Raw genomic sequence first — 18,950 nt, forward strand, 5'->3', positions numbered from 1 at the left:
GTAATTATTATTATTATTATGATATATTTCAGTATAAAATGTGGTAAATCAAAACACATGTTTGACTAGAGAGAGGACTCTCACCTTAGGCTGAGGAGAAAGGCACATACAAATATCAGAGCAGGAGGACATTCATCAGACCAGGATCGCTCTCCACCTGCCAGACAGAGATTTAACATAAGTCTGCCTTCAAAGAAGATAAGCACTTTATCAATGCACTCAAGATAATAACCTCAGTGCAGACCTTTGTCTGATTTCAAGTTTCAGGCTATAAATCTATTTTAGAAAACAGCAGTATTTTGAATCGGACATTTTTGAGAACCAGTCTCTTGTAACTTGAAACACCACCCAATGAATTATGAATAACATTGACCAAGAGTTACATAAAAGTAGGTCTGCGCTGTCAGAACTGTGTTGAGGAAGTGTGAAGACTCAAACTCTGCTGTACACCGCACAGCTTTTGACCCCTCTTGGTGAGCCGCCACTGCTCAACCAGCATTCATCAATTGATTTACGTTTATTAGCAAATAATAGAAACTAATGCACAACGTGTCCAATGGAAGCCATTTATGATGCAGTGCAGTTCTACACCACTACAAACAGTGTTGTCGGTTTAAAGCAGAGAAAGTTTGGATACATCTCAAACTCATCTCAAATATACAAAATGTGTCCTTCGGATGTATACCACACCGGCGAGAAAGAAGAAAACTAAGTGACAGAAAGTTGTCATGTCTTATAAAAAAATGAAGAAAGTTTAGATCACTTGGGAGGCTGCAAGTGAAAAATGCCAAGCGTTTCTCACTCTGCATCATGTTTATTTGACAGCATGAGTTTTTAGTTGTTTTACGAAACAAGTGATGCCAGAGAGGCAAATGTCGTTTCCACAATATGCATATCGGACATATTTTTGCACTGGAAAAAAAGGTATTTTTTTGGTGTTCAAGGTGTTATACCTTGGATTTAAATGCATTCAAGTTCAACCGTATCTTTTTGACTCTTCATAAACAAGAAAGGCACTTGATGGAGTTTTTAACTGACTCCCTCAGGCACACAAAGAACAGACAACGCCCCTTCCCATTAATCGAATGTATGGGAGCCAAGTATACAAAGTGGCTGTACTCGGAATATGATCGATTGAAAACCAATTTGCCCCTCTGCTTAATACGCCAGAACCTGATGAATGATGGTCCTGATTAGGGATGAGCTATCCACAAGAGCAGCGAGATTGGTGAAGTTTTAGCATCAAGCTGTCACCATGCAACACCGCCTTGTCTGACCAACTGACTTCCACACAGACAAGCCAAATCCTGCGGCGGCTGCTAAAATTGCCAAGCTTTTCCATCTCCCGCTGTCTGTGATTTGACTCTGATTGTCTGTGAATCATTGAATCAACTGAACTTGGACCTGACTTACACATGGAATGACCTACACCGAGTGCATACAAACAGTTCCCCATGCCTGGTCCAAAGCCTGTTTAGCCTACCGAGCGCTTGATTTCCCATGAACACTAAAGACCCCGCTACTTTAAACACTCACACAAATCTTAGACCCCTATGCCAAAGTCTTTGTCATAGTCTAGTGGGCACCTTGGAGCTGACCAGGCAGAAAAATCCAGGCAACCCTTGACACATTACTCAACATCACAGATCATGTGACAAAGTTGAAAACAATAGCCAGGAATGGACACACAGGAAATGTATGACTTCTATTGAAGAAACTGAGAGACATGAACTCCAATTTTCTTTGGTTGAGTACACTGGTCATTCTGCTGCTTAATGTATATATACCTACTATATATACATTATAATGTGTTGCGCTACTACAACATGCTTACATTTTCGGTAAATTATATGCTCCTGGTTTAGAGCTGCTGGAACAGGAAAAAAAAAATGGGCAGAAAGTACACTCATTATTTTATACATGGAGGACTATTTGCGATTGCAACCACCAAATTGCCACTTCGTGAGTGTATAAAAATAAGCCTATCAAATTAGGACTGCTGGAGTTGAGCCCAGGTCTGCAAACATTACTTTGGTAAAAATGGGAGTTGGGGAGGGCAGGCGGGCTGCACAGTTGGATAATGGTGGCCTTGCAAGCAATGATGCTGTACAAGGACATACCATATCCCTGGAAAGACTATTATGTTGTTGTCACTATTTTATTTTTTTTGTTAAACAATTATTCCACAGTTTAAGTGTGACTGAACTAAAGTTACCTCTCTGCAGTTTTGTATTGTGTGCGAAGAAACCGTTCCTCTTTTTCGTGTTCAGGTTTAGATCAAGTATTTATCAACTTTTCAAAGGTGTTATGATGAATCATTGAGTGCAGGATATGTATGAAAAACCATGAGCAAAGCAAAAAGGTAAACACTGTTTTTTTTTCACCAAAGGATATTCTGTTTCCATAGGAACGCAGGTAATGATGGCTATGGCAGACAGACAGGGCAGAATGCTGTGTTTTATCGTCTCAAGATCATTTGAGGGAATGGACAGCCAGACTGAGATATCTTTAACTATTATACAAACAGTCATGAGAGTTTGAATGGTTCAGGCAGACTACATAATTAAGAATTCTCCTTGAGCACCATCATCAGGATGACATTAGAGTGACTTCTGTTGTAGCGTCTTAGTGGCACGTGGTCACTCGTATGACTTTGCAGTGATATATGCCAACATATTAATAGTTTGTATTCAAATTATTTAAGAGACAAATAAAATTTGTATTGGCATATTATTTTAGATACTCATGGATTTTGGTTTGATATACCAATCATGTCTTGTATCGTTAGGCAAAAAGTAAAAGTGTATATTCACGGCATTAATCATAATTACTTTACTGTTATTTTTTTTATTAATTTAACCATCCCAGTGGCATATAGTGAGACAGCATGTTATTTTTTATTTTATACATTCTATAGTGAGAGGCATAACAAATAAACACTTTCCAACTGCATGTCAAAATGTAGAATGAACCTTTGTCATTCATGCAGCAATATGCATATAATACCATCTTGCAAAAATATCACCTTTGTGCTCAACAGTACCTGCCCAGATTTGAACACAGAGTTAGTACGTTTATGATTAAATTGGGAGAAGATCACGACTTCAGTCCAGATACTTTTTAAGATAATTTTGTCTGGTGGTTTTCTTACTTTTGGGCACAAACAGATGTCTTGGCTCCACAAAGGTCAGGGCTAAAAAAATCACTGATCTAATCATCACTCTCTTAAATAAATTATCAAGTTATTAAATAAGACTTTTATGATGCACATGGACTGATTTCGTTATTCATATCCAATAATGACAGAGCTGTGCATGAATGTTAATTGTATTATTATTATTATCTTCCTGATGACAATCATACATAAATGAGCTCATGCATTAATTACATTTTCTTCAGTCATGGGGCACGGACACAATTCTTACCTATTTGATTCTAAATACCACCCCGAAGGATTTGAAATGACACAAGACAGCAAGTTATAATTCCGAGTCATACTTTATGCAGCAGAGAGTCCGTGATGAGGGTATAAAAACGTACGAGGTGGCTAATGATGGTAATGCTGCCCCGATGCAATTTGATTGGCTGCTGCATTGCTACAAGGGTGTTACTCCTCAAAAACACTTTCTGAGCTCCACTCTAACAGTTCTGAAACTCAAAGTGTTGTTCAAATGTGCTGTTTGGTTTTTCCAGAGTGCCACAAAATAAGAGTACAGGAGGACACTCTGGCCACTTCAACTGGGGATATGGAGTGCCCAGAGCACCAAGCAGCACAGATGGAAGCAGTTCAAGCAGAAATTGCTGATTGGTTTATAAAATAGGCCTTGTTTGGAAATTGTGTACTACTGTTATTCTCCGATTGTACGCTGTGCAATCCTACCCTGGGAGTGTTCCCAGAGGCAGAGTGTGCACCAAAATTCTCGTTTCCTAAAAATATATGCCATTTAATGTGTCATATGTTGCAGACGGAAATGAAAATAACATCTTGTAGTGCATGAATTCTAATAAATGCTGCACTTTGAATTTCAAAATTGTGCAGTCTTGCTCGATGTAAATTAAAAGCGGGCCATTTGCAATCAAGAGCTATAGGCTTGCAGATCTTTACCGCTAAAGAGTAACTTGCCCAGTGACCTTCCTGAAGGTTGATCAGTGATCCCCAGAGGTCACAGCAAATGGGATCAAGTGATAGAAGGGGGAGTGTGTGCTTATGTTGTTGTGGGGGATGGGGGTGTCTTACTGGATTTCAGTCACAACGGGAGTACTACACCATCTGGAGAGCAGTAGAAACCCATAATACATCCTGTTACCTCATCTGCCATTCAAAGCAGATAGCGGGCTTCTGTTTGGATGAATATTATTAACACCAGGTCACCGCAACCAAAATCTATTGTTGAATTTTTTTTTCTAAAACAATTCAATCAAGACACAAAGCAAAAAGCGATTAAAGGGGCTAAAAGGTGTGCCGCATAAAATTCCATGGTTTTTCATTCATGAATTTTTTAGCTGCGAGTGTCTTATGTGGAGGAAATATCTTAGGCGTAGGTGAGTTTTTTTTTAATTTCCAAACTGTTGTCCCCTGATTTATCTTGTAGCAGAAGATTTTTACTTAGTCATACTTTGAGCTGTAAATGTTAGTGCTTTACTAATCGGCAGTCTTCTCACCTCAATGATTTAAATTGCAATTATTTTGAGAAATAAGCATCAACACTTCAAGTAAATACACAATTGCCACCTAGTATCTCTTTTTTCATACAAACAAAATGTCAATTTGAGGGTTTCATTTCACCTGATGAGTTATGCCATAACATGATAACTTCCCATTAGGTCTTATTCAGTCAGAGGAGTTGGAGAAAAAAAAAAAAAACATAAAAGATTCATAGCACTCTCTGGTCTGGCACAACAAGTATGTCATACAAAACATGCCAAGTGTGCTGCCTACAATGAAAGGAGGGGGAACAATTAGAGACATGGAAAAGCTGATTCAACACTACTATAAAAACTGGAATGAAGCAGCATTCACTAAAAAGCCATTCAGATGGACTAAATGCTGCGGGAATCTAGCCCACACCAACACTCGAAACTGCAAAACAAAAATCCTGCGCATTGTCCTGGACTCTTTACAAACACATTCACGCACACACATACGCCATGAAATCAATAGCAGAGTTTACATTTTTTTGTCATTCTGATCAAAATCATTCCGACTGAAGATCTCTGGTCTGATGTGAGCTGTTCTGAGTTGTTTACATATGCTAATACATAAATTGCAGGTTCAACTATTCGTTAAAATAAAAAAAAGTACAATAATACAAGCTTCACAATCTTCAACAACAATTCAGAACATGAACAAGATTGATGTCCCGATTCTCTCTCTCATTTCCCTAGTTCTTTGCATACTCCTCAGCTTCTCTATTTGAGTAATGATATCTGATTTCTTGTGCACCAAAACATGAGTGGGACTGGGTAAGAAGATATATATTTTCTTCCACTTGGTGTCACGTTAGAATTACGTACGCTCTGAATATGTCAGGAGCCTGAGCAATGGTAGACCATAGGAGATCAACCACACTGCTTACCCCCGTAAGCCCAATAAAGACAGGATGGGGCCAAAACGTCCTGCGAGTCGCAAACGGCCACTGGATCGCAAGTTTGTGACCTCTGATATACATTTGATATTATACTGCTGGTAAGTTGTATGAAGAAGCAATGAATGATGCTGTTTGTTTGAATAAGTGTACAAATTAAATTAAACCACGCAAAACAATACAGTGAGGAATTTAGAGCATGAACTATGGGGGTGGTCAGCCAGTCTAAAGATAATTGCGAACACTGTGGCTTTCACAATTGACACTGTGGTGAGCGAGAAAAGGGAAAAAAAAATACCACAATACAAACTGCTTTTAGGGACTTGCAAGTCTTCATACAAGTTGAGAAAATGTTTTAGTGCAATTTGTAGCCCACTGTGCAAGACCACAAGCTTGTTGTGAGTGGCGAGAAGGTATTTGGACACCCCGAGAGGCAGACTTGGGATTTCATAATGATATATATTTTTTTTAAACTTTAGACCGCCAGCTGTTATGTGTGGTTATCATTATATCAGCCCAGACACTACGGTATGATCTAGCTACTTTGTAAAAAAAAATTCAATAAGCAAGGACAACAACATTTACACGACAAACACTCAGCCATGCTCAACCAATTGCTAATGCATTTTTTTTTTTTTCAGGTCACTGCTCTTCTTTATAAGGGCACTTACTTAGAAGTGGGGGACAAAGTAGACCCTGTAATAGTCTGCCTTCTAATGGAGTATTAGAGCTGTAATGCAGCATGGTATCAAGAGGTTGGATGAAATTAAATAATCCATTTCTGATACCAGTTATCATTAAGATCACAGAAGACTTAAACCAAACACTTTGGACTAGTCATCAATCAAAAGCAAGATACGACATTAAATCAAATAGCAAACTCATATTAAGAACTGTAAAAAAATATTGATTGAAATTAATAATTTATTTTGTCTTGAACAGGCAATATGTTTACAGAGCAAGCGTGTGCACTGGACTGTTGGTTTCAGCACTTTGCTTGGGTTTAAGTACTTTGTTTGGGTTTTTATATTTAAGATGCTTTATTTTCTTCCATTTATTTACTTCCATGTTACCCCACCCTGTGACAAAAAGGATCAGACCAAACAAAATGCACCCCTCGTGAATGGCAACATGACGAGGGTGATTGGACTGGTGAGCAAAAAATATTTATTTAATCCCTGGGCTTTGTGTGACTGAGTTGAAGGAATTTTCGCAAGGTGCAACTGTCCTCAACAAAAACAAACAAGCAATGTGGACTTCAGATAAAATGGGAAATATCACAAGCTCCCTGCAGCATACCTCCCTGTTGAATAAGCAAGCCTGGCAGTACACTTGCATAAAGTCAGCCATGCTCCAGCCTCCGAGCCTTCAGTCTTGTTGCATACAATCAGTTACCGTCCCAGCGCATCTACCCACAGTCAGTCAAGTGTTTCAGCCAATAGTGCGCCCCCTCAATGTCACCTTTCCAAGGCTGCTTACACCAACAGTCCCTGGTCCCTCACGGCCCACTCAGAGGGACAGACTAGTTCCAGAGCCAATTCTTGCTTTTTCATGTGCTCTGGCTCAATTTTCCCATAAAGCTCCAGTTCTGTGTTGCACCTCTGCATTAGGTCAAGACATGCAAATCCAATGTTCTAATTTAAGATGAGCACTTGGAGACAAACCAGTCCTCCTACCTCCAATACACACTTCCAATTTAACAACAAAAATAAAAAAACAAGAATAATGTAGTAAAAAAAAAAAAAAAAAACAATAATAATAAATCAACAAATTTACTTGTCGTACATGCACGAGTAGATGAAAAAGTGGTTAGAAAAAGAATTTTATGGGCGGTCAGGAACCCAGCGAGCACAAACTGTAAGCTACAATATTATCATAAGTTTACATTGCAATAGCTTGTAAAATCTAAACATTATTTGTAAGCTACAAATTTTCCATTTTATTTCAATTTAATCATGTAGTGACATGCATTTACATATCATGGACTCTTGACTAAGATCTGTAATTACAGCATGAGCTTTATTTGTGCCATAAATTGAGCATTAATTAGTACACCGACGCCTCATTCATATGTATGTAGTCCTCCTTCCTTAGATGATGTTGGGGAAAAAAAAAACTTTAAGGGTGAATCATTTTCAGAAAAAAAAACCGCCATGTGTAATGTAGAGTACAGTTACTAAGACCTGCCCCTCGGGTAACTGACTCCATTTACTGCAGTAGAAAGGGATGAAATGCAGAGCACACGTTTTATGATCTGCAGTAAATTAATGGTAACAGACAAGCACAATCCATTTTCAGAAGCAGCAGATAACAGTTGTAATTATTCGGGTGAAGTTGTTAGTAGTAGCAGCTATGGATCTACATAGCATCAATGTTGACCAACCATGTTTACTTTTCTTTCTTTTGTCATTTTATTCAAAAACTTACCATATAGAATTTGTTCATTGTTGCATATGAGCAAGGTTACGTTTTGTCGTGAGCTTTAACTTGAAGCAAGCTAAGCATAAGGAAGTCTGTGAATACTCTACTTATTCAATTCAGGTTTATTGTCATCAGTGCAACAAAAGGTAACGTGCAGACCATTCAGTGCAAAGAGGAAAAAAAAGGACACTACCAACTCCTACAGCAAAAACAACAATTAACTAACAATTAACTATTATGTTTAGCAATGGAGAGTCTGCCCATCCCTGTCAGAAACTTCCACAGACCTTGTCGCGTCTCACTACCACTCTCCTGCTCTCTCTCTCTCTGCCCTGCCTCCACCGCTTGAAAAACAAATTGATCTTAGTGGCAGGGTAGATGACATAGTCAGAGTGCATCAGTGACACTGCAAACAAAGAGCTGGAAGAATCATTACCTGGACTACAATTCAGCATATTTATTCTCCTAAGGCATATTAAGCAATTAATAGCTTCTCTTTCTAATAGAAAGGAAAATGAGCAAGCAACTGAGCCAGCTTCTGTATTGCCTTCTGGCAGATACTCAAGGTTGTGAGGGATTCTCATGTTACCTTGCATACACTCAAACGCAATCCCCCTAATAAACAACATACCACACATGAATATGTCTGGGCAGGAGGCCAGTTACACGATAAACCTCCCTTGCTTGTGCTTTGCCTAAGTTGTGGAGAGCACAGCTGCCCTCTATGGGTATGAACACATTCTCACACACTTTCACCAGATATGTATATAGTACGTGCTGTTGCATCACGGCTGAAGAAAATAAAACACAAATGTCTTGCGGCAGTTTTGATGTTTTCACACTAATAACTCATCTTATCTTGACAACCTCATAATTGTCTGCACTTTAAATGCAACACCAGCAGTAGTGAGCCTTCCTCATCTTCATGAAGAGTGTTCAACGCATTGCAAGCCAAAGTCAATATAGAATAAAAAAAAAAGTATTTCCTTTGTCCTCATTGCCCCTTGCTGTGAACTTAATCCATAGAAAAATAGTGTGTGATAGATAGATAGATAGATAGATAGATAGATAGATAGATAGATAGATAGATAGATAGATAGATAGATAGATAGATAGATAGATAGATAGATAGATAGATAGATAGATAGATAGATAGATAGATAGATAGATAGATAGATAGATAGATAGATAGATAGATAGATAGATAGATAGAGAAAGAGAGCGAGAGAAAGAGAGCGAGAGAAAGAGCGCGAGAGAAAGAGTGCGAGAGAACGAGATGTTTTTTTACAGTATATAAACAAAATCAAAGTCTGAAGTTTGGGAAATATAAAGGCTATTGTCATTTTTAGAGTCCAGAAATGCCATATACATTGATAGGAAACATGTCATGGAACTGTCTGTATGGCATACAGTATGCAAAGAGTAGGTAGAGGAGTTTTGACACACAATAAATAAATGGGATGAGATTAGGGGAAACAAACTATTAATGTAATATTTTCCTTGACCATATAAATCTTTAAAGGTGAAATATTTTTTAATCCAAGATAGTGTCATGTTGCAAAGCTTTACAACTGTCAGAATCTAAAAATGGGTACTAAACATGCATGACATTTTTATCTGAGTATTAAGTGCTGACAATATTGATTCTGCACAATATGCATTCCTAATGTGTTGAAATCATTAAAACAATTTAATGAATGACAGTAAAAAGAAGACATGCTGCAGTGACCCAATACAAACAAACTGGTTAGAAAGCTCCCCAAGCTGATTTGCATATCAAGCAGTGAGGAGATGAAGCAAATTTTCTCTCCCATTGTCAGGAAGTTGGCATAAACTCCATTATGAAAGAGCAGCAGGCAAAGAAGGGAGGTCAGATTTGCACTGGCTGCTGCTCACTGTGACATGTCATCCATGGCAAAGACCCACCAGGATGAGGATGAGGAGGAGGGCTGAAAACCAATGTAACTACTGCGTGCCGAAGAAAGGAGCAGCCACTTCTACATCACTTTAAGAGCACATCTAAATGACAGGCTAGTAATATTATCATGGCACTTCATGAATGTTTCTTATTTTCAAATCTAGGCACAAATGCAAATGATGGATGAGAATGTGTGTTGGGTACGGTTTATAAAATCTTGTATAGAGTATGTGTACTGGGTAGCAAGTCAGAGCAATGTCAGAGGACATTGCTCATGTGGAATCCTGCAAAGCAAAGCTGTTGGCTCTTGCAACAGTAATGTGCTGTGCCACATTATCACTTTTCCATGACTGCAGGCAATCTGTTTGACATGAGGGGCGATTAGGGCACACAGGGACGACGGCAGTTTCCTGGCTGAAAGCGGCCTCCGGTGCAAAGCTGTAAGTCTCATCTGAAAGACGAACTGTCGAATTATTGAGCGGTAGGGAGGAGAGGAGTGTGTCCTCCTGGCCTAAAGTGCTTGAATGTCCACAAATGAAACATTCTGGGCGAAGGAAGAAATATGTCTCAGTTTCAAATTCAATATAAAAGCTAGAATGCGCCCCCCCCCCACCCCAAAGTAAATGTGAACTGAGATGAAATGTGCCTTCGCGTAAAATTACTACCTCCATATCAGCCTTCAGAAAAACTCAACAGCATTGAGTAATCCGGCAGTTTTAAGATGAAAATGTTAATTTTAAGATTTTGAAAAATACTCCCCTTAAACCCTCAATTTTCCTTTCCCAGCAGCCAAGAAGTATAAATTGTAGTCAAAGTCAATGACCCAGTATGTATTGTTTCATATAACTTGAATAGCCAAAACCGTCAAAACTTATGCTACCCATCTAATCTTTATCACATTCAATCGTATACGTGATATCTTTGCATGTCCGCACGTTACTAGAACAGACTCATACTTTGACAGGAAAATGATTTTGTATGCTGGTTAGTGCATTAAGGGGGCATAATGGCTTGTCACTGGAGTGTTACTGTCAAGAGTGATGCATTTAGGTCATTAAGAAAAGATTTTTTTTTTTTTTTTAAATATAAATATGAAACCATGGTGGGAAACATCACTCATTAGACTCCATACAAGAAAGACTACTGTACGGGTCTCTAATTATGCTGGTTAACAACAAATTTTAATCACAGATGAGAGTTTGAGCTAAATCAAAAATAAAATCAACCTGTTGCTGACAAAAATAGATTTTATTTGTAATTATAAAAAGCTGATGTGCTACAAACCAAGGTAAATTTGGAATCCCCACAACTTGCATTTCTGATTTCTGATTTGATTGCTGATTTGAAAAAAATTGTAAAAACTTGTTGACTCATGTAACATAATGAGATTTTGTTTCCCCTAGGAGGATATATTTATGGACACTACCTTATTCAATGACATAATTAGCATGTTTTGCTGCCAAGTGGTTTATGCATCCTGGCCGTGAAAGAAAAAAAAATCAGCTCAAAATATCAAAACAATTATGATGCATATAGGACATTTCCCAAAGCAACTGCAGTGTAAATGGCTAGATCAGATATATCCCAATTTGAGTAAAATACCGGTAGAATAAAGCCATCGGTAATGCAAAATCCAAACTTAATCCATTCTAAACTATATGGTGTGATATGCAATATTAAGGTGATATATTGATCATTAAATAGGAAAAATTATAACAGCCAAAGGACAATTGTAGAGATTATACTCGGTTTAATTGTGGAGCTATTTACGTATCTCAATGTGGGTGTCAGAGGAATGCAAGTTGTTCATGCGGTGGGATGTTGTTGAGGAATGAAATCAGAGTTGACCATTTGGGCCTGCAGTGTATTTTCATTTTGCGTTTTACAGAGATAATTTGGAAGGATCAAACGAGATTTTGCATAAATAATTTATAGCTTCTGGTTACATGATGCTTGCACAATGAGTGGTAGGCTGATATCATACGGCTCAAACATGACACCACTAAAAGAATGACAAGTAGCGACGATTATTCATACTGCGAAGAAATAACAGAATAGTAAGAAATAACATACGTGAGGAAAGCTGGAGATGGAACTAGGATGAACCGGATGAAGCCCTAACCAAAGCACATGTGCGGATTCTTGTTTGGATGTATAAAATAAGTGTTTCGGTCGGTATAAGAGGTCAATTCCTCACCAATACGTTTTGAAGGACATAAAACAGCAGGTCAAAACATTAGTGAAGGGGGTTGCTAAAAATCTCTCGCAGATTAAGATCACAATGCAAGTGCCTCCCAATCAGTGCCAGGGTTGATAATCCAAATTAATTCCACTAAGGCTCTCTCGTAACACTCCTATACCTGTCAGCCGAGACTTGGCTCAGAGCCAAACTATGACTATGGTGTAAAGATTTAAGAGCCACAGGAAAGAAAATTACTTAGATGCTATTTGAGATTTTTTTTAATACAAGGAAAACTATCATGCTTTGTCTGATGCCTCATCGAGGACCCTTTTGCCCTGGGTGATAAAGCATCAGACAGTTTCTGGCTGAGAAGAACATCTCTATGCTGGGGTAACCAACCTACTCACTTGACTTGACGCTGTGTGTTTTATTCATTTTTATTTAACTCAAGGTGGACACCACTCTTCTTATGAAAGGGTGTGTCTTCATTTTTGACAACAAAATATTTTTCTCCCAGACAGCGGTAAAGTCCCAAGGCCAATAACCATTACTCTGTATGAGCAAGAATAATTTCACACGTGGAGTCTCTGTGAGATTATTATGTCTCCGCTTTGAAGCAATAATGTGGAAGGAAAATACACTTTGCAAAGCACAGTTCAAAAACAGTGAGGCTCACAGTAATGGCATTTATTGATTTGCAATCTTTTCCAGGGTCATAAAATGGTGGGGAGTTATGCCCTTCATGAATCTATTTATTTTGAGGAAATAGTAGGCAGTGAGAGTCTTATTTGCAGGAAGGAAAAGAAAACCAATACAATCCTGTTTGACAATATTATCAGAATAAATTACTGTAATTTGCTCATGTAGTGTACCTCAATAAAGTAACTGCAAACACCTCTCAGTATGATGCAGTGCAGTTCTATAAATTACCCAAACTAACTAGAATAAACAGATTGTTAAATCAATACCTCTTTAAATGTCAATAACTAATTAGCATTATTGTGTTTGGAAAAAAAGGCAGCACAGTGATGCAGTGGTTAGCATGTCCACTTCACAGTTCGGACGGTGCGAGTTTAATTCCACCTCCGGCGCTCAATGTGTGGAGTTTGCATGTTCTCCCCGTGCCTGTGTGGGTTTTCTCTGGGCACCCCGGTTTCCCAAAAACATGCATGGTAGGCTGATTGAGCGCTCCAAATTGCCCGCGAGTGCAAGTGCGGATGGTTTTGTCTCTGTGTGCTCTGCGTTTGGCTGGCAACCGGTTCAGGGTGTACCCTGCCTACTGCCCAATGACTGCTGGGATAGGCTCCAGCACACCCGTGACTTCCATGGGGACAATCGGTACAGATAATGGATGGATTGATGTTTGAAGAAGTCAGAATGTACACAATGTACACGGGTATTGCATCTCATTGGATTGTGGAGGCGTAAACCAACCAGCTATAACACTTTCACAACTTGCACAACTGAACATGCACAATGATAATGATAATAAAAAAATAATCATCACTAAATCTGACACGGTCAGAGATATCTTTGATATTGTGAAAGTATCTGTGCTGTCATTATCAGTCGTCAACAAGTGGCAAAATGGCCGCCCTCTGAGATTGATAAAAACAGGTAGATTTTGCCTGTTTAAATCATATTCCACAAACAAAACATTAATCAGTTTTTACTAGTTGGGCTGCACCAAACATATTATTACAAAAAAATTGGGGATGGGCTTCTCCTTTAAGAATATTAACTCATTACAATCACCCACATGTCCAATTGAGGGGCATAAAAAATGAGAAAGAACACTCCAGGAAGCCTTTGCACCTGCATCAATTGTGGAGTGAGCGAAGAGGACACGTATTTAGGGGTGTAACGTAACTCCGCCCGCTCTCCCTCAGGAGTTTCAGCTTGATTTCAACTTCCCAACAATCCAGATATGTGTTGTGTCCTAGAAACTGCTGCATCGTGGCTTAGCCTGACCTCAATATTCACAGACAGGCCACGCTGATGGCTGCTGGGCAAACAGGAGAGCACAGTCAGAGTCAACGTTGTTAAACAACTTCGTCAACAGGAGCTGGACACGGGCAAAAGACTTTGAGCTGGAAATGTGGAGGTCACATACTGGAGAGACCAATATTGACAGAACTAGTGAGCCCACAAAATAAGGCTTTGGGTATGGTCGTATGTAATATAATCTCCTCCGATGTGCACAATTAGCAATCTGCATGTGCTTTTCTTTCTTCATCCAAAACAGAAAAGAAGCGTCATTTCTGTGTTTATACATTCCTACAGGGGATATATTTGTGTGTTTCACGCCTATCAACCCTTGGACACAGTCCAACTGTCCAAGCCAGTGTGAGGAAGACATATGGCCACATGGCCTCTGGGGAGTGTAAAGGCAAGATTCCAAAAGAAGCCAAACAAGCTTAGCTCACTTTCACTGAACTAACTAGCAAGGCCATTCATGGAGAATTAAATTAGGACACGCAGAAAGGGGCAGCAGCCCGGCACATTAACATTTTATGCATGTGTGATTGTGCTGTTTGAGCGCATCACTCCTGAACCTTTGACAACAGTCACGATATGAGATGGCCACAGACAAATGAAAAGTGTCCTCTTTAGAAATCATTCAACATCAGCAACTACAAGAGTGAATGTATCACTTTCTCGAATTCAAATTGAACTCAAAAGGTGTATCTGTGTACTTGTCCGGTCAAGAGTAAATTATGCAGTAATGGTCATATAATTTGCTCTCTTCATTAAACTAATTAATCGCTCATTCTTGGCCAGTGGTTTTTAGTCAGTGTTTACTGGCCCACATCCTTTCTTTCCATAGTCATACATAATCCAATTTGGAGGGGAAAGAAATGTAACTTCTAACAAATAGTTATGTATAATAACAATGATTTTCAGCCCATGTTTTTAATGATTAAACAATCTCGTTCATTCAAACAGGTAATGCAGTTGAAACCAGTTTTTCATTAACAAAGCCGAGTCGACCTGGAGTCAATTTAAAGTTCAGTGCCTTGCCCAAGAGAGAATGGAACCACTAACCCTGAGGTCACTTTTCTTCTTTTTCTTTTACCATAAGCATCTCAAAACAATGTAGTTCATTAAACGCTCACCACATACTCATAAATGTTATTGAGACTTTTTTTGTGTGCATGTGTGCGCACTGCATGGTGTCGTTATTTCGTTCATTTAAACCGTCTTACTGCTGTGGGCAGGAATGAATGACCTGCGTGGTGAGCTTTCCTGCACCTAGTGTGTAGAAGTCTGCCCCTGAAGCAGCTGCTCTGGGACTCTACAGTGTAATGCAGGCGGTGAGACGTGTTGTCCATGATGGATGTCAGCCAGGCTAACATCCATCTGTCTGCCACCTCCGGCTCAATGGAGTTCATTTGGCAGCCAGGACAAAGCTCGATTTCTTAACCACTCGTTTAAGTTTCTCTTGTTTCTCTATACGGGGAGCCTCCTATCAGCACACAATGACATGAAACAATGCTGTACCACCACAGTGTGCTGAGCAAGTCCATACCATATTTTCCAGACTATAAGGCGCACCTGAAAACCAATTTTTTTCTCAAAAGCCGACAGTGCGCCTTATAGTCCGGTGCGCCTTATATATGGACCAAATTCCTAAATTTAAACTGGCCCGAAGCATTGTGTCATGAAATCAATCATAAGTGGCCCGCTGAAGACTATGAATCATGAATCAAAAAGACTATGGGTCATTATTTTGTGATTATAAAGTACCGTATTTGCCGGTGTACAGGTCGACTCGGTGTATAAGTCGACCCCCTAAAATTCGACGGAAATTTACGATTTTATGATATATCCTTTGTATAAGTCGAGCTCAATTGTTGCATTATATTAAACTTCAAAATTCAATATGCGAAATTTATTGACGAAATGTGTTCAAATTCCGGGAGGCCGTGCGCATGCGGCTGTTTATAAGCACCGCGCAGGAGATCGCGGCCGGCGAGATCGCGCACGCCGCCCGGCACCAACGGGAGGTCGGAAATAGCTCTAAGCCGAGCGGATCGGCACTTTATAAGCACCGCGCAGGAGATCGCGGCCGGCGAGCTCGCGCACGCCGCCCGGCACCAACGGGAGGTCGGAAATAGCTCCAAGCCGAGCGGATCGGCACTTTATAAGCACCGCGGAGGAGATCGCGGCCGGCGAGCTCGCGCACGCTGCCCGGCACCAACGGGAGGTCGGAAATAGCTCCAAGCCGAGCGGATCGGGACTTTATAAGCACCGCGCAGGAGATCGCGGCCGGCGAGCTCGCGCACGCCGCCCGGCACCAACGGGAGGTCGGAAATAGCTCCAAGCCGAGCGGATCGGCACTTTATAAGCACCGCGCAGGAGATCGCGGCCGGCGAGCTCGCGCACGCCGCCCGGCACCAACGGGAGGTCGGAAATAGCTCCAAGCCGAGCGGATCGGCACTTTATAAGCACCGCGCAGGAGATCGCGGCGCCTCATTGGACTTCCAGCGGCCGGCGAGCTCGCGCACCCGCCCGGCACATCCGGGAGGCCGTGCGCACGAGCCAAGTGGCCGAAAATAGCCCCCGCCGAGCGGATCGGCTGTTTATAAGCACCGCGGAGGTGGTCGCGGCGCCTCATTCGACTTCCAGCGGCCGGCGAGCTCGCGCACCCGCCCGGCACATCCGGGAGGCCGTGCGCACGAGCCAAGTGGCCGAAAATAGCCCCCGCCGAGCGGGTCGGCTGTTTATAAGCACCGCGGAGGTGGTCGCGGCGCCTCATTCGACTTCCAGCGGGCCGCGCACTCGCGCACGCCGCCCGGTTCAAATTTTCTAAGTGCAACGCACAATGAGATGCATGAGAAACGGCCTTGGTTACCATCACATTTGAAGCGATGAATACGAAGTTAAATTTTATGACTCGGTGTATAAGTCGAGGTCGATTTTTTTCGGTCGATTTTGGATCGAAAAAGGTCGACCAATACACCGGCAAATACGGTAATTTGTTGTGTCTGAAGTTGAAATAAAAAATGTAAAATGGAGAATGGTTTGATTTGGATTAAAAATCTGACATGATGCATCAATGGTGCGCCTTATAGTCCGGTGCACCTTATATAAGGACAAAGTTTTAAAATGGGCCATTCACTGAAGGTGCGCCTTATAGTCCGGTACGCCTTATAGTCCGGAAAATACGGTACTTACATCAAAGGACCTCATCCTTCTCAGCAAGTGGTGGCAACTCTGGTCCTTTCTGTTGAAGAAGACAACAAAACACTGTGGCTGCAGTAAAAATCTTGAGACACTGGGATTTCATGTTTTGTATTTAGGAGGTTGCATGAGAAGGGGGCGGGGCCTAACTAATTATATACTTGAAATTGTACAGGTCGGTGGCATTTACCCACGCATGACATTACAAGGTCATGGCTATTGTTTCGTTGCCTGTGTGATGAGCAATCCCAACCATTCATTGCAAACAGCTAATGTAAGGTGGCAGGCGTTCCCCTGAGCTTGGCCATCACATCCAATCCATCATGGATATATGACTAATTCCACTGATTTATCCATGCTCTGCACTGGTATACAAAGTGGAAGAATTGCAGTGGGGTCACAGAAGAAGGCAAAGAGTGGCATTATACAGTGAGTGATGAGAATCTAATGTCAAGACTTCTTATTTAGGAACATCTCCCTTGTGTACATCTGGAGTACATCACTTCCCAACACATGTTCACCCAAGCACTTTGACTATGAAAACAGCTCAGGCTTTCATTGTATCTGAATGTGTCATGATAATGCCAATCATAGGCCTGTATATAGACCAACCTGTGTAGGAACCTCCTAGCATCGAGCAGCACTGAAATGAATTGGAACCCATCAAAGACAACAGGAGCAAGAGGCATGCTGGATTCCTTGAGGAGGCTGCAAAGACGATTTTAATCTCTCTATACCTCTCTGTACTGAGCCTTGGCAGCTGCTGCAGACAAAGTGGTTTAAGATACCATGGGCTGAGGCCCATAAGAGGAGATTATGATGGAACTGAAGAGGGGGGCAAAGATGAGGGGGAGGACGGCACACATGATTTTCCAACACAAATATAGAAGTGTGTTGCCTGCTTCAATCATGCTTGTGTTCTTTCAATAATGTAGAAACAGACACATTCATAACTTTTTTGTTTGGTTTTACCATTACCAGAATATGCTGTATAATTTTTAGGGTGTGTTTGTGATTTGCTATGCACTGCTTAAGATATTCATATCCTACCTCAAACAGCTGGATGCAGATTGTCAACCCAGCAGTAGCTACATGCAAAAAGCAGGAATTTGGAATTGGTGTCAGACATTTGGATATCTGTGTTGGCTACAGCCAGTCAGCCAATTGATTTTGCTGTGCTGTAATGTACTTTCTAAATCCCTGCGGTGCATCCAGGATGGCTTATTTGTGAGCGGTGTAGTATATAGCGAGTGTGACAGGAAACAACGGATTAACAGACTCAGTTATATTAGGGTAAGTTATTATTTAAGGCCATTTCAAGCGCTGACTGTATTCTTGCCCAAAACATTTTAGTTTTAAGGATTCACTAATGTAAATGCAAAGCAAGGTTAAATGTTTATATAGTTGACGATCATTTTAATTACCGTACTTTCCACAGTATAAGGTGCTTCGGGTTAATAGCGCAGACTCAACTGTGGGGGCTTTTTTTGTACTTAATCCACACATAGGGCGCATCGCATCATAGGGTGCATGCATGCCGTGACTTTTGGTTCAGAAAAAGATGTCACGGGAGCAAGACTGTGAGTTCGGTTGTAAGTTATTCTATTTAACCATGTACTCTAATGTACTCACATTACTGTTAATCAATATTCATACGCAA

General features: G+C 40.7%; 1 protein-coding gene across 12 annotated transcripts in view; it reads right to left on the reverse strand.

Annotated features, from left to right (window-relative positions):
- arvcfb (ARVCF delta catenin family member b) overlaps nucleotides 1–18,950 on the reverse strand; it is a 143,124-nt gene that overhangs the window by 114,073 nt on the left and 10,101 nt on the right. For 8 of the 12 annotated variants that reach the window (XM_049762869.2, XM_049762870.2, XM_049762873.2 and 5 more), the window contains exon 2: nucleotides 85–157. The exons of 2 other annotated variants lie outside the window; for them this stretch is intronic. The gene's annotated coding sequence lies outside the window, so the exon portion shown is untranslated. Of the gene's footprint in view, nucleotides 1–84; nucleotides 158–17,284; nucleotides 17,334–18,950 lie in introns of all 12 variants that reach the window. 2 more of the 12 variants (XM_049762866.2, XM_049762868.2) reach the window with 2 other exon arrangements.

The sequence above is a fragment of the Syngnathus scovelli genome, chromosome 3 (assembly GCF_024217435.2).
Source record: "Syngnathus scovelli strain Florida chromosome 3, RoL_Ssco_1.2, whole genome shotgun sequence".
NCBI lineage: Eukaryota > Metazoa > Chordata > Actinopteri > Syngnathiformes > Syngnathidae > Syngnathus > Syngnathus scovelli.